We start from the raw sequence: 13,308 nt of genomic DNA on the forward strand, positions 1-13,308 counted from the left end.
TACTACTGTTGATTACACCCCAGCCCTGTTGACCACCAACAGCCCTGATCAACAGCAGTGCAGAGTCAGAGCAGTCAGCTCACACCCTCACCATGGCCAGTGTCACTGTGCACTGGAGTGGGTAACAGTGCTGAGTCGGTTCCTGCTGTGGCAAACAGGAACAAGGCTATATATCAGAGGTGAAGTGTCTACGTCTGTGTCAACCGCTGTAAACCAAAAGGGTATCCACACTGTAGAGCAATTCCTTACGATACTTCAAGACTATACATAGGCCCTTCAGCTGCAGTACAAAAGTTGAAGTAAAACCTGGAGTTGAGAATCTTCTGCAGAAAATGCTTTGTTAGCCTAGTTCTCTGTGTGTTTGTGTGCGTGTGTTATAAAAGAAATTAGACTGAGTGTCTTAACTGCCAGGGCAGAATATTTGGAGGGAGGTGGTTTTAAAATCACAAAAGATAGATTATATAGATTATATAATTATAAAAGTTTATATATTAATTATAAAGATTATATAGATTATATAATACATTGTCTTAACATTTATGTTTCAACCAACCAACCAAACAGGCTGAACTCCCTTTGATATGAATTGAAAAGTTACACGTTATGGCTCACAGGAACTGTGTTTCTCTGCTAAACAAATGATTAGCCAGCCATGTTCATTTTTTCTCAAGGTACTAGTTGTACTTCTGCTTACCAACGTAACTGTCTCGTAGCATGTGTGGTCCTTGTTGCCCTATTATCTGTGTGCTAACTTCTGGAAACTTCTAGCAAGAGGGTAGGTTCATTTTATACAGAAAAGTTCATTTTGTAGACAAAAATCCCCACTCTAACAGATGTGGGGATTATGCAAAAATAAAAATGTATAATAAAATAAAAATTAGTAACTTGGAAATCCACAGAAACATTGTTCTATGTATAGATTTTTTAATTATTTGCTGCAATTACTCTTTTAAGTGAAGGAAGGAACTGCTTATTGTGCAGTATAATCTTTAAAAAAATGTAACAAACAAACCTTTTTCCACTTTTTGAGCTTGCAGAACCCAAACCTTTTGTATCCACTTCTGAGGAGAACCTTTTCAGATTTCAAGTCTGAACAAAAATATTTTTGAATATAAATTATCAAAATCAAACTCTTAGTTAGGAATGAAAATTCTTTAAAAACAAATGTCTCAGTGTATTTTATCAAATCTCTTAAATGAAGCTTTGGAAGTGCCATGAGAACGCATATAGCTCAAAGATGGATTTGCTGTATTGTTTGCCCTTTACATTTGTTTCCTAAGAAACATTCAGATGCACAACGCCATTGCATCTTTACTTCATGCTAAATAAATTCTGAATGTAAAGCTCAGCCAATTTAAATTGACTTTTAACTAGTTTTCTTTTGCGGCTTCACTAGTCCTGGAAAAATGATAGAAGTGTAATTAATTTCAGTTTTCTTGCTAGTCAGTCTTATCTTCTTGTCCTTACGCAGTAGAAAGTTGTGAGGCTGAAACTGCTGATGTGGCAGGAGAATATTTAAATCCAAGTGCTTCAGCAGCATGAAACAGAACTATGAAGTGTATCTATACCTCATAGACAGGTGTAACATTAGGGTACTAGTAAACATTGCATATACGTATTGGCAAGAATCTTCTATTAGATTTTAAATTGTGAACTCTTCAGAAGAGGGGTCTCTTTGCTTCATTGAACTTGTTGAAATATTACTTAGGTATTACTCCAAAACCCAAATCTGGCCCAGTGTAGATTATATTTCCTTGCCTTAAGTAACTGTAATGTAAAGAAAGGTAACCAATACTTGAAAGCTTGTAATACTTTCGGTGCTGCATAGAGTTCCAATTCAGAGCTCCAGATTCTGCAAGGCTTAGAGAACTAAGTCAGAAACTACTTTCAGTAAAAAACTCTGCAACTATTATCTTAATATTTTTGGAGAATAGCTGAAAAAGATTTTGAACATTTAGTGATTCCAAAATCAGTATGTGAATCAAGAACCCCAAGATTAATTCTTCTTTCTTTCCTTTTTTTTTTTTTTTTTTTTTTTTTTTGGTGTGGGGTGAAGGCAGGGGAAGACACACAAAACATCATGACTCACAGGAGCTTGACTCTGTATATCTGAATTTTGTGGTTGGGAATTACTGAAGTAGTGGCCCACCATCACCATCAATAATGGCAATAATTATATGGAAGAGGAGAAGTACAGAGAAGTGTAAAAAAAAAAAAATAAAGTCCACAGCATCTTACAAATATGCTTCCTGCATTTAATAGATGTGTCTTCCTTGTTACCTGTAGCAGAGTATTCATTAACCATACAATGTCCTTATTTATGTGATTGTAAAAGACAGGGGCATGCACTATATATTATTTATATTTTCTGCTACTTTATATTTTGTACTTTGGAAACAGTGTGAGATCATAGACTAATACTTCTATCCAGAATATTTTTCCGTCTCAGTTATTTCATGGTACGTCTATTATTTGAGTTCTGGCTTCAAAAGTTTATTTTTGATAGTGTTTGAATGCATGCTGTGTTCTCTTCATTATGACTTAAAGACAAAATATTTAAAAATATTTTCCAGCACTTCTAAGTTCCAGACATTTGCTTTAGGTAGTTACGTACTTTATGAAGAAGCAAATAGTTCTGTCAGCACAATTTACAAAGCTGTATTTTCCAGTAACTTTGCATGCCATTACTGAAGTATAGGCTTATTCCTTCTGCACATTTTTCCTTTCCAAAATCCTCTACCTGCTCTTATGTGACTGCCAGCAAGGTAAAAGGCAGAATGTTGTGTGACTGACTGGGAGTTGAGCTGAGTGGCTAGCAAGAACCAAACAAAATTCACTTTTGAGGTGGTCAAAAAAGGAAAAACAAGAAAAAGTTATCAAGGACTACATGTTGTGGAAACCAATTGTAAGATTTTAATTTATGTGATTTCTTACCTGTTTTTTTTTTTTTTTTTATTAATTAATTTCTGAAACTGGAACATCACTTCAAAAGTACCTAGGTGACAGTGAGAGTGATCTCACAGAACCATAGACTAATGTAGGTCAGATGGCACCTCTGGAGGTCTCCAGCCCTGCCTCCTGCTCAAAGCAGGGCCAACTTCCAAGTTAGATAAGGTTGCTCCAGGCCTTGCCCAGTCAATTTTTGAATATCTTCAAGGATGGATGTTCCACAACGTCTCGGTACAAGCTGTTCCAGTGCTTGACCATGCTCATGGTGACCTTTTTTCCATATATCTATGTTGGAATCTTATATGTTACAATTACTGACAATTGCTTCTTTTTCCTCTGCATAAGAGACTCATTTTCTTAGGAAGTCTGGCTAAAAGTAAGTAAACTGACTCCTAAAAGCTTTAAGCAGTGGCTCTCTGGCCTTTTTATTTTGTGAAAAAAAAATAAATAAATAAAAAAGGTGTAAGGGAAATCCTTTGATAACTGACCTTTCAGTTGCACATAGCGGCTTTTCATCTGCTTTGGTGGTCTTGTGGAGACCGCGAGAATACTAAGACAAACAGAACTGTTGTAGATAACGTTCCAAATACACATCAGTCTTTTTTCTACCTTACTCAAGAAAGCAATAAATGAAAAGCAATGTGATTAACAGCAAGCCTCAAGAGGAAGTGCTTTCAGCTGCTGTGTTGCTTGAAACAGGGAAAAGACAGACTTTTTTTTTTGGTCAAATTAAGGCAGTTAGTAGACAACCTCATACCTCATAATCTTACCTTGATGAGCATTTGAGTAATATTGCACTTTTTTTTTTCTTTCTTTTTTGTTTTTTCAGGACCAATTTTTCACGAAGTTGGAACAAATCTTCTAAGGAAAACAATTCAGTGTTTAAATCACCACACAATAACAGCTAGGGAGAAGTCTCTAGAAGTTGTTCTGAGACTCCACATAAAATCCATTGAATGAATCACAGCTCTTGTAGATTTTGCCAGTGCACAAAAAGCACGAACTATTGGTTTTTCTATCAAATAATTGTTCTGACCTGAGCTGTAAATTGACTTATACATTATCTTCTGTTTCTTCCAATCTACAATGCACTGTGCTGTAAATTGTGAGAATTTTAAAGTGATAGTTTTTAATTACTCAGGGTTGGTTCTGGAGCTGGTTCTTACTAACTTGGCACATTAAACTCAGGTTTTCTAAAATGCTTAGAAATAATTTTAGGGAATTCTGTATGTGCCTTCCATATGAGTACACAAATGAATTATTGTCTAATCAAGTATAAAATAATAGCTCAAAATAGTAAGTCTAAAAAGAGAGAAGCCTGTGGTGAGAACCTGCAGCCTGATAGTCAGAGTGAGAAATAGTCTCCTATTAATCCTTTAAGAGCAATCTTACTGCCTTTTAATAAATGATATTGGTAAATACATTGATATCGGTAAATGCATTTGTTGGAGAATTTACTAATTTGGTATTTCAGTAGAATGATTGACTTAATCCAGAAACGGAAAGGTCATCTGGACAGCTGTGTAAAAATATTTCGGTTAGAAAAAAAAGTAATCAGGCATAATGTTTTATATTATATATATATATATATATATATATATATATATATACACACATATATATATTTTTTTAAATAAATTCAGTCCTGAGTATAGATTCTTTTATGGGAGTCTGTATACATTTCAAGATTGATATTTGTGTATTTGTCAATAATGCCTCTCAGCTTTTGGGGAAAAATAAAATTACAGCTACACTGAAGACAGTAAGATCTGCTGAGACTTAAATTATTCTCTCTTTTCCCTGATAGCCTATTGTAACATTTTATTTCTATATTGTAACATTCTCTTTCTGCAAGGAATTTACTATTTTGTGTTCCCAGACTGGTAAATAAGAAACTTAAAATACTTTAATACAGCAGCGCAATGACCCTGAAGAGTAGCAATTCAGAGTGTATGATATCGTACAAAGTATTCATTACTGGCTAGCATGCATATGCCCAATGTATCTAGCAAATGAGAAAAAAATGATACAGTATAAGATTATGATGTGGGCACAGGTTTTAATGGGGAGTGATATACTGTATTTATATCACCTATATAGGCACTGCTTGCAGAAAAGCTATGAAGTATTATTAATATTACACTTTTTTTTTTTTCCCCCCAGATATTTAGAAATAAATTTGCTAGTAACTGTATCTTTCCACAAAGTATATAATCTCATTGACTGTGTTGCAGGAACAATACTTCCTGCTACAAGAAATATAAAAATAATTAAAGAAATTTCAGTGTAAACCTTGAAACTGATGCCTTAGAATAAAAGGCATGAATTCCTGCTCTTTAATCGTGCCTGCAAGTTCTTTTTCCATACAGAAGCAGAGTGTAACAAGAAAGGTCACTGTTATGAAATGAATTCAGAGAAGAATGACTCTAGATACCTAATCATTTTTTTCTGCTTTATGACATTGCTTTTGTCAATCTTACTGGAGGACAAAAAGAAAGAATGAAGTCCTGCAAAATACTGTTCTTTATTGAGCAGAAGAAGAAACAGTACTTTCTCAAATCTACCATTTTATCTAGCATCAAGAGAATAGAATAATGGTTTGTGAAAGCATGAATTAAATTCCAAATTATTGCCATGCCAATTCTATTTATAGGCAAATGATGAACTGAACCTACAGATGATCTGTGGTGAGTAGCTGTCTGATACGTGAATGAAAGAAACATAGGCTGGGTGCTCTAAGTCCTCCTGATACAATTTTAGCTGTGTGCTAAACTGCAGCTGATCATTATAATCCATTAGTTAGCTTCCAAATGGAAATGATTCATTTATTTATTTCACAGGATGTTACAAATAATCTTCAAATTTTTGAAAGGGGATTAACTACCAATATAAAAAATACAGCAGGTGTATTTGATAAATTATTTTTTGGGGGAGGAAAAAGTGTTTTCAAAATCAGGACAGTGGTGGATGCAGAGTGTCACAAAGCTAGTAGCCAAAATCCTGTAGCCTGTATCTTTTAGGGAATACCTCACCTTTGGGTATCTGAATTGGATGTCACGTCTGATTGTTAGACAAAGATCACTAATCTGTTTGTAAAGGCAAAGATATTGGACTACAGGATACAGGGAATGAGAATCTGTCAGAATGAAGACCTACATCATGTGAAGTGAGTCAAGAACTGTGGGGAGACCTGGAAAGAAGAAAAAGCATTTTGAGGGGAAAAAGCAACAAGACAAACAAAAACAGTTACCATGGAGCATCTTATTTTGTCAGAGAAAGATACAGTCTTACAATGATGAACTGTCCACTGTCATCTAATTTTCCAAGATGCCAATTAATGTCTTAATTAGCTGAAATAAGTCATTTGCAACATTACCACTAGCAGGGGCAGAACTCATGTGCCTCAGTTCAGTAGCAGCCTCGTAAGAGTCACGGGATCTAAATGTTGTTTATGTGAGGTGCTGGCTGTCATTTCTGGGTGTGAAGGGCCAAAGGCTGCTGGGGTTCCTGGCTTATGGCTGGTGTTCTCTGTTTGGGGTCCTGAAAGGAGCACAGAAGAAACCCGAGAATCCTGAAATCTAAGGCTGTTTTTTTTGTTCTAAATCTTCACTGCCTAATCGTAGATCAACTGCTGACATCTTTCAGTGTGTTGTCCTTAGAGTTTCTCTTTGCTGATGCATCTGTAGCCCACATCTAGACTTACTGCACCTAACCAGATCAACTTGAGCTAGATGAATAGCATCTCCTGTGACTTTGCTACAGATAGCACAAATCAGTTAGGCTTTCTCTCAGGTGTAGCAATAACCTTCACCTGTATTACAGAAGTGTGGACACTAGATTGACTGCTGCCTGTATATTGACTCAAATATGCTGGTGGTTATAATGCAAGAGCATTTAAATAACTTTTACAGATAATTTACACCAGTAAAATAGTTACAAAATGCTTAATGTTATCTCTGGATGGTTTCAGCAATTTCTAATTGGAAACAATACTGGTAGGATAGCCATTTAAAAATAAAAGTAATAATTAAAAAAAAAAGATCTTTCAGGGGATATTTTAGTGATCAGAAAATGGAGGCTGCACAGTAGTAGCAATCATTGGTGACTAACCTTTATGCAAACTGGAGATTCTGGTCTGACATTTATATTTTTGTACCACTAATGGGAATTATCCTTAAATAGCATTTTCAGGTTCTTATCTACCACAGAAGCAAGGTCTTGTAAAGTTGTAACAAAACAAAAACAGAAGTTGAAAAACATTTAAAAAGGCTTCAAAAATATAAGGCTGAAAGAGATACCAATGCACACAGAGAAGTTCTTGGCAGGCGGGATGGAAAATGTACCAAGGGAATATGTTTTCCCCAGGTTTACAGGAAAAAAAAAAAAAAAAAAAAAAAGAAAAAGAAGTTAATTCTGATATTGATAATGATTGGTACTTTATCTTCTAGTTTATGAGGGTGGAAGAAAACTGAGAGCACTTGACAAGACAGCAAAGGTGGTAAAGCAGAGAAAAACCCTGGCTATGTGCACACTACCTGCCTAAGCTTTTTTCTGAACCTGAGGCACACAGTTGAGTTTTGGATAGTAGCATGGGAGCAGTTCTGCACTGCTAAAAGCCTGTAAGCTGCCAGTAAGGGGAAGGGAGTTAACAGATGGCAAAAGGGAGAAAGGAAACTTCAAAGTGGGTATTAAAGTGATAAACATAATAGAAAGCAAAGAGAGAAAAGGGAAGAAGAGCTGAGAAAGAAAAAGGGAAATGAGAACAAAGCGAGTCGCTTATTTCAGAATACGGAGTAAGAAACACAGAGACTAAATGTTAAGAAACTGATTGATACCTGCTAAGGAACAAGAGATTGTGTGTGGATGTAGAAACTCTTTTACCCAACACTGCTGTTCAGAACCAAGGCGGAGGCTTTGGTGTGTATAAATTGTAGTGCTTTTGCTAACCATTACCTAAAATTACTAAAAATTAGAGGTTAGAATGAAAAGGATTTTTTTTTGTTTGCTTCTGTTTTTTTTTGTTTGTGTGTTTTTGTTTTTAAAGTATACACTCAGGTAAATTTGTATTTATAATAGAATGCTGGTGTTTAGGTGTTTACTTTACAAAATCTTCATCCAATTGGTAAAACATTAATTTGTCCCAAAGGAATCAGCAAAGAAAGCCATCTGCTGCCGGCAAATCAACGAACAAAACCAATGGATTTATCTGGTCATAACTTTATTACACTTCCAAATTTGATTTTAGATTTTTTGTAAGTTAGAATATTGCAGTGAGAGTGCTGAAAAGATCATTTCCACAAGTGAAAAATGAATGTCTTTTCTCCAATTATGATATGAAAAAACATTGTTCACATAACTTCAGACTTTGCCAAGAAGTTTCCCTGTGCTGACCTGCAATATGTGGGCATTTCAGGATGAAAAAGCTTTTTCAACACATTGAAACAGGTTGAAGTCATGCCTGTCATGTTACTCTAGACCCAGTATTAATGATAACCTTTCAGTTTCTGCCAGTTTATTTTATCAAAATATTCCCAGGCTTGCTTTTAAGATTTTTTTTTTCCTGAAGACATTGTCCTTAGAACTGTTTTGTAACTTCCCATTCAGGCATTCCTCCTTACACCCTTCGAAAATTACTTCCAGTTGAGTGTGTAAGGGACCCCTGGTGTGACTGACCACTCCTTCATAAGAGGTACAAGCTTTGTGTGAGGAGCACTGCGATGTTACCTCTCGGATGGGGCATGCATTCAGCCTGCCTGTCTTTGTTTGCCGTAGTTCAAGATACTTCAATATACACTAGCCATCAGATTATAGCTCCACCGTGCTTTCTTTTTTTTTTTTTTTTTTTTTCCATTATGCATTGTGTTATGCCAGGGACATACTGAAGACACACTGGGGGTGTAAAATATGGAGTGATATCCTATTGTCACTGAAGTGAGAAGTTTTGCTGTGTGGAACAACACACACCCTCACGTGCAAGATCGTGTATTTGCAGTTCTGAACTCAGACCTCTCACTTTTATTAGTAATTTGCTGCTTCTCTGCATCGGGTGGCGAGTGATCAAGAAATGGCAGGCAACTGCTCATTGAGCATGAGACACAGTTAAAAGGTCCGATACCTACAAGACATGCAGATTTTTCATCACTAGGACCTACCAGTGTGGTCAGTGCAGTGACTCTCTCGTGCATGTTGGAATTGTTGTAGGTAACACAGTTAGAAAACTTTGGTGACAAAGGAAGACAAACTCCTGGCATGGCACATCAGAAAGGAGTGCAAGCCAAATGACCACCTGCTGTACCTTGAGACATGTTTTCTCTGTATTTTAACAAGTATTTCTTTTGGCCAGTCTAATCCTCTTGAAATACCTGTCCTCAAGACACTGAACACCATCAGAACACGTTTATTTTAAACAGAGGCCATCACCACTTTTCATGACAATCCTTCCCAGCCAGCATCTGCTACATGTGGCAGTTTCCATGTTGGGCTGGTTGTGGCAGCTCTAGCATTGTGCGTACCCATACTGAGTGGATGAAAGAGGAACAAATCCCAGTAACTCTGAAAACAGCAGTCTCAAGTGCCTGTTGGATTCTGCACCCCTATGGAAAAAACAAACAAACAAACAAAAAACATTTGTTGCTGGATCTCAACTCTGTCATTTTGTTACTGATTTTAACAGTAAAAACTACAAGTTCAGTTGCTCTGGCAGCAACACAAATGCCTTAAACTCACGCGTTGCAGTAGTTGCTTCCGTCCAGCAGGTATGTAAATACTGCAAATACCCATTGTTCAATGCTGTATTTTTTTTTTTTGTATAAACGTGTACAGCTTCATTTTGGAATTCATTGGAGTCCATTCAGGATTATAGGAAGGACGTGGTGAGAGGGATCCTCACCCTGAGCACCAAAACACATAGCACTGCCTTGTCTCACTGAAGTCTGTGTAAGTGCTGTGCAAGTACTGTGGTAGCACCACGGGTGAGATATCTGGGGTCTTAGGCTACGAGCATCCTAGGGCACAGGGATCTGTGATGCCTTCGTGGTTCTAACAAATTACTAACACCTGTGTAATTAATAGTGCCAGTGATTGCTTTCTCTTGCTTCAGCATGCATTGTGTAATCATTTGCATTCATTTTCAACAGGCTCTTCTATCCAGTTCAACTCAGTAGAAAGTCTGACACAAGTTGTAAATGAGACATTACTTCTACGTACAGAGGAATTTCTACCATGGTCTGTAATGGAAAAGCACTGGAATTTCTACCTAGCATGTGAAGATTTTGGATTCTGAAGACTTCTTGAGTGCTAACATTATTTTTTTTCATCAACATTTAGAAGTAAACATTTGAACTTCTAGAACCAAGTGCTTTGTTACCGTCATTCTGATAAATCATTTGCCCAGCACTTGGAATGGACTGAAAGGTTGTTTCAGTAAATGAGAAACTGAAGAGTACTTTGTAGCAGGTGAAAGTAACTGTCAATATTGAATTTTGTGCTTTAACATCATTAAATGGGAAAGTAGACAATGGCCTGTTATATGCTGGTGCGCAATGAAATATAGTCTGTGTTGGTAAGTTTGTGTGATACTCCACTGATTTCTCTGCCTTCCTACCTGCCCGTGCTTGACAGTACCAGGCAGGTACCAACACCAATGCTCACTTTTGGTGAGCAATGCTTTTGGTGAGCAATGCTTTTGGTGAGCAATGCTTCCAGAGCACATGCTATCAGAAGTGGCTGCAAATGCTTGTGCAATAACGTGAGCTGTTAGGCAGAAGTCAAGACGGGCAACTTTGAAAATAACCAGCAACTTTGCTTTACTGGGCATGGTTATATACAAACATTTGAGAATGGGATGTATGTTGTGAGAGGTTAGAAAAGGGCTCTTAACATTTCAGAGTGCTCAGGGAAATTCCATTGGTGTTGCAACCAAATCTATCTGATAGTCAAAAAATGCACCAGCGTCTGGCAGGAAATACACCGAGCCCATTCCTGGTAAATGGATTTTTCCAGGATGTTTAACAACATCCTATGTTCCCACCCTGATCTGTGGAGGCTTTCTATTTGTTCTTATTTTACAATGTGTGAATCTGCCTCGGTAGGGTATTCATAACACATTTGACTGTCATGAGAGTTATCTGCATTCAAGTGGTGTTCTTGCTCTTTCATTCCCCAGATTGTAAGGAGAGATGAAATAATAACACCTACTACTCCTAACTCCAGTGAATGGGGTGAGAAATACCTCCTGTCAATACCTAACATCCTCAGCTCTCTATCTGGAGTCAGAAGAGCTGTTCTGCAGGGATTTGATTAGTGTCTTAAGTGGGAGAAGGTTTAGGGAAAAGAGAGAGGGGTCTGACGGGCAGAGTTAGTACTCTGCCCTGGGATGCATGAGCAATCATTGCCTGATGGGCTATAAAGATTTAAAAAAAAAAAAAAAAAAAAAAAAAAAAAAAAAGTTAAAGGCTACTGACTGACAGGTATTTAGTAAAGGTCAGTTTCCATGCAAAAAGAAAATGGAACATTCTCACAGCTGTTGCAGCAAAACAAACCTGAAGGCATATTGGTTTAAAGGAACTGTTCATTCGGATGGAGGGAAGTAGTTTTTCATTAGAAGTTGAAGATTTTTGACTGTTAAAATTACTGCCGAGTTACTTATGTGTTTGCCTGACTTCTTTGTTACCAGATGTTTAATAAAATTGCGGTATAAAAACTGGGAGGACTTGACAGTAATGCTTCTCGCCCATCATTATATTAACACGATTCGATGACCTAAGGCAGTACAAAGATACGGTGACAAAAGTCTGAATGATTCAAAACAGGTAGAGAGGTAAAAATGCAGAGAGCGACATGAAAACAGCTCGTTAACACCTGAAGTAAAAGTCAGTTACCAGCTTGTTGTTGCTGTTGTTTGATATTTGTATTGCATGGAAGCATCTTAAGAAAGGCTTTAGCTTGACAACCAATGTAGGGTTCTACTTCCTAAATCTTCCAACGATTAATTTTTTATGTTGTGCCTACTGGAATCTTTTTCTTAATGTAGAGACCCACTAAGAGACGACAAAAGTCCTGCCACCACCAGTAGGATGTTTTGGTTTCTTTGATCAAATTTTTTCTTTCTGAGTGTAGTTCTGGGGGTCTAAGGCAGGCAGCTATCAGTGATCCTGAGCACCGCAGGATAACGAAGCATCCTCTCATGACTGGCAAGCAGCAAGGGCTAGTCCTCGCAGCCCTTCTGCTTCTGTCACCATCCAGTTCTCTTTCTTAGCAAAACGCCTCTCTACTTGGCCTGTGAATTAGTGCGTGTTTTGTGCTGTGCAGAATGAAGGGGACAGGACAAGAAATGCAAGGAATACAAAACCCGTGGCATTCTGCCTGTTGTTAGCATTCAGATGGGGAACAGGAGGAGAAGGAGATGATGCCGGGAACAAAGGCCACAAATTCAGACATGTATTTCCACCAATTTATTTATTTATGTATTGCCACGATGGAGTAAAATAAAACCTCAGTGAGAAGATTAATACCAGTGAGGAAGAATGCAAGGCACAAAACAAAAGCGTGAGAGGGAAGGAAGATAAGCAGCTGGGAGGCAGACAATGCAACACAGAGTCAGAGGTTCTGAGGCCAGAAGCGGCCGATGTGAAAATCTGACCTCCTGCATAACGTAGGCCATAGGTTATTAAATGGTAAAAGCGAGGGAGACGAGGGGAAAAGAGACAAGAAGCAAAGACAAAGATACGGATAGAGCTAAATACGCTCTCGGCAGAGGATCAGCACAGAGCATTGTGCCTTCTTGCCGGCAAAGCTGAACTCTAAGAGGCAAGAATAGGTAAGGTTAGAGAAACGTGGGAACGGAGGGCAGCTATGGGAAGCTGTCAAAAACCCTGCACGGTGCAAACACCCTCAGAAGATGCCCCAGCGTAACGTCACTGTAGGAATCCTGGTAAATTCTTGGAGCAGCTGGAGTTGGCAAGTGTTTTGTGATTATGACACAGAGGAAAAGACTTCTTCTTTTTTTTTTTTTTTTTTTTCCTCCTTGGATCTCAGACAATGTTAATCGGGGGAAAAACGCCCCGTTTAAAGGATTGAGGGAATGAACCACTTCACATGAGAGCTTTAGGCTCTGTTTCTCCATCTGCCAGCAGCCCGATGGCCATTTGCAGCCGCTGACCGTGCCCGGCTGCAGGTGAGCCAAGTGCCCGGCTGCCGCCAACATTGCCCACCGGCTCCGGGCTGTGCTGCGAGGACGTGCATCCTCCTCCTCCTCCTTCTGCTCCTCCTCATCTTCCTCCTCCTCCTCCTCCTGCCCGTCCCGGCCCCAAGTTTCCTCGCGGAGCAGCGCGCAGGGGCCGCGGAGGCTCCGCGCTGCCC

Source organism: Aythya fuligula, chromosome Z, assembly GCF_009819795.1.
Source record: "Aythya fuligula isolate bAytFul2 chromosome Z, bAytFul2.pri, whole genome shotgun sequence".
Lineage (NCBI taxonomy): Eukaryota > Metazoa > Chordata > Aves > Anseriformes > Anatidae > Aythya > Aythya fuligula.